Genomic DNA, 4,149 nt, shown 5'->3' with positions numbered 1-4,149 from the left:
GTGATACAATTATGCCTTTGACAGTATTCTTGTGAAATATGTGGACAAGAGTTTTTGAGTGAGGTGGCAGCAGAAAAGTGCTTTGCATATCATGCTTATCGCTTAATTCATCCCGAACCAATTGCTGGCCCTTCAACTGGTGACACTGAACATCAGTCAGGGGATGATGATGACAGTGTTGATACTTTTGAAATGCTGACAGAGCATGAGGGCAGTAGTGCAGCTGACCAGGCCCGGTCCCTGAACAAGCCAAGTAAAAGTGGTGAGTAGGAGGTCAACATCAGTGAACTTGTCATACAAATGCCTACTTTGCCAGTCATGAAGGGTCTCAAACTTTTTTTTCCCAAAAATTACAGCACTATTTGCCAAAGAGACCGCTTTCTTCAGTTAATACTTTTATTGTGATTTTATTGATTATTTGGTTAAAATTAAAGTTAGCTGTTGCAAAGCTATGTTATTACGGTAATTATTGGATATTGGTGACCTGGATAGGTAAATTTTCACAAAGTTTATTTACTAGCACAAGCATTTGTATTTCTGCTAATAGTTGTGGCTTTTGGTTTTACTGTATTTCAACATTCCCTAACCTAGGCCAGGGTAGTTTAGGTATTTTTGAGATTTGGTTTCTTTTTCTGCCAACGGCCATGCCACGTTGAGTACACCGCTTCCCGTCCAATCAGCGAAGTTAAGCAACGCTGGGTCTGGTTAGTATTTGGATGGGTGACAGCCTGGGAACACCAGATGCTGTTGGCATCCCTACGTGTCAAGTGGGGTTGGTGGAGGATTAGTGCCCCTCCCTGTTAAACAATTAACTCTAAGCCCTTGACCACCCCGTTTGGGATACATGGCGTCTGGCAATGGATGGATGGATGGTTTCTTTTTCTTCAATTTTCTCATATATATATATATATATATATATATATATATATATATATATATATATATATATATATATATATATTTACCTGCATTTCCTGACATTTAGCAGATAGACTGTACTCTCTCTCTCTCTGCCTATGCATCATTTCTCACTGGTCCTTAATGTCAATCAGTTTATTTCCTTTTTATCATAAGATGCCGATACATTAATTGACAAGCATTATTGTTTACTGGTAGGCCAACAATTTATATAATTCCAATTATGAAATTTCTCCTTCAAGGCTGGGGAGGCAGGCGTAAGGAAAATTGAAACTACGAGGCAACAGAACTTTTAGTTAGCCATGTAAAGAAAAATTTCCTCTGGTTAGTTGATAAAAAAAACGAAGAAGATCAGTGTGTGGCGGGAAATAACTCAGGCCTTGCAAACAGTTGTAAGTATTTTGTTCCTGTTCCTCGTACATGTACTGCAAAAAGCTATACTATTCATGCATTGTTTGTCTTGAAAATAAGTTTCCGTTGTTTTATTTAATCCATATGATACCTATCATAAAATAGCACAGTGAAGACTATATTTGTTACTTTTCAACAAAGAATACGTTCTGATCTGATTATCAGACAACATCTGCAATAGTCAATAATTCATCCGCCATTATATCTTTATGCAGTAGTAATCAATTGTCAGTGTGTGTGTTTTTTTTTTCCACATTGTGTTATCACCTAAAGGTTTATTCCTAACCTTATACTGTATTGAGTAACTTTATGTACCAGACAGCCACCATGCTGGGCACTTCAGCTAGACTTACGTGAAAACGTTTTACAGGTTACTTATATTGTAGGGGAATGGATCCTTGGGATTAGGTGACAGCAGATCTGAACTTACTAGATGTGGAAAGTATTTGCCTTTTCAATTCTGTTACATAACATAATTATGAGCAACTTAATGATGGACCAGAACATTCAAGATATAGTGACTAACAGTATTATATCCTGAATTCTACTTGAGGCAGACATAATATTTTACTATAATATATGTTGCATATTTCAGAAACAGAGATCAATAGTGTACAGACTGTGAGAGTTGTGTGGAGCTACTGCATCTGTAGAGTATTTCCTTCAAAAACAATCCCCTGTATGTTAGCTACATAATTTTGAGCAGGACCGTATGTTTATGATGTTCATTAATTTTCTCCTTTTTGTCAGGCTCTGCCAGGAAATCGTCTTCCAAGAAAGGTATATTTTGAAATAGTTTCCTTAAAGTTAAGCACATTGAGCATGACCTGCATTCAGTCGCATCCTGTCAGTGAACATAGACTATATGCTTCATAGCCCAATACAGTAATAGCTGTACCGCTTTCATTCTTTAATAGTGCCAATCAAAAACCTTTTCTTTTTTAATTGGGGAAAGGCAGTTTTGTTTTTGGTGTATAATACCTGTTTCTTATGTATGATATGTATGTGGAGACACACCAGTTCTTCATTGTAATAATGTACTGTACGTGGGTTGTATCATATGTACTTGGGTTACATCAAATGTACATAGGTTGTATGACATGTACATAACAGAGCATGTGTGTGGGTACATTTGCCTTATTCTTTTGTATAATGGGCTCCAAGGTCTGAACTTCCCATTGATGCTTCTAACATTGTGCTTGCCTTGTGCACATGGCTTTGCTTTTATCTGCTTATTGTTATTATTGATTTGGTTTTCAATGTCCACTGCATTCTGGATTGTCATTGCCTGCAACACACAACTTTCGGTGACTTTAATGTTTCTCAAATATTTTTGCATAACATTTGCAATTTGGCAATTAGTATTTAAGGATATAGGAAGTGGATGAATGGGCGCAGGGAAGACAAGAGGAAGTAGCTTCCGTAATAAGAGTAGATAGGCTACGTGAGGAAGACAGACAAGCAGAGTATAAGAGTATATTGGAAGAACGATTTGCTTTGTATGAGTTAGAGTGGATGGAAGAGGTGGAAGGAGTTTGTAAGATATTTAAAGAAGAAATTTGTGCATTGAATAAGACAGTGTGTGTGGTGAGGAAGAGATGCAAAGAGGTGCAAGGAACAGCATGGTAGAATGAAGTGAAACACGCTGTATTTAGGTAGTGTTATGAACAAGGATGGAGGTTTGGCAGATCGAGTGCTTCAAAGGGTGCAGCAGGGAAGGAAGGCTGATGGTTCATTGAAAGCAGTGATAAGGAACAGGAAAGTGAGCATGGAAGTTAAAATGTCATTGCATGAGAGTATTGTGATACCCATCCTAATGTATGGAAAGGAAACATGTACCCTTTTAGGACAAAAGTCAAGAGCAAGAGATAAGAGTAATAGTAGAAATATAATGGTTTAAACTGTACACGTATTACATTCACATTGTAATGAAATTATTTTGTTTATTAATAATATAATCGTTTAAGATTTTATGCAGCATGTTGCAAAGTTATCCAGTCAATATTCTTGACATTGTCCATGTGACATGACCATTTTGCCAGTGTCAGATTTGTTTAGCAGTCAAAGGAATCTATTCTGAGCTGAAACGATTTTGTTCTTTTTAATTTTATTTTTGCATTCCATGTATACATATTTAGGTAGATCTATTTATAAAGTATATAATTCCACTACTTAGGTTAATAAAATATTTTTCTTTCAGATCCCCGGGGTGACTCTACAACAAGTTGAAATGAAATGGAGGATGATAAAAAGAAAATACCACGAGTATGAGACCAACAAGGTGACAACAGGCCGGGGAAGGATGCCTGAGCCACGGCACTATGATGAGTTGTCCTCTTTTTTAAAACAAAGGCCGCTTTCCAGACCATCACAATGTGTCCTTGAGGGTGCGAGTACAAGCCGGGGCACTCCGACTATATCAGACGTGGATGATGAGCCTCTTCCACTTCAGGAGCTGGAGGAGCCACAACTCCCAGGCCCTAGCCAAGCTCCTGAAGCAGTCCCAACACCAGAGCCAGCCCAACCACAGCCAGCAGTCGAAAGGGAACAGCATCCTCCTCCTCCTCAGAGAACAAGGAGGCGAATACAACCAAGATCAGAGAGGAGGGAGCTTTTAAATGTATTAAATGACATAAAAGGACTTGTGGAAAGATCTGTCCAGATTCAGGAAACATATAGCACCAAAATGGACAAGAGAGCTGAGGAAAAACATAATATTGATATGAAATTAAAAGAAATTGAAATTCAAATAAAATCAGAACAGCTAAGGATTTAAAAAAATAAATAATAATGCTAGAAAGAAAATAAGTGTGAAGTGGG

General features: G+C 37.6%; 1 pseudogene; it reads left to right on the top strand.

Moving 5' to 3' along the window:
- Nucleotides 1–634: 634 nt before the first annotated feature.
- Nucleotides 635–753, top strand: LOC145390453 (5S ribosomal RNA; annotated as a pseudogene).
- The last annotated feature ends 3,396 nt before the right edge of the window (nt 754–4,149 follow it).

This window comes from Coenobita brevimanus, chromosome 14 (assembly GCF_032717465.1).
Source record: "Coenobita brevimanus isolate Jiangsu-jjx chromosome 14, ASM3271746v2, whole genome shotgun sequence".
Classification (NCBI taxonomy): Eukaryota; Metazoa; Arthropoda; class Malacostraca; order Decapoda; family Coenobitidae; genus Coenobita; species Coenobita brevimanus.
Note: the sequence above shows the minus strand (reverse complement) of the source record. Positions and strands in the feature narration are given on the sequence as shown.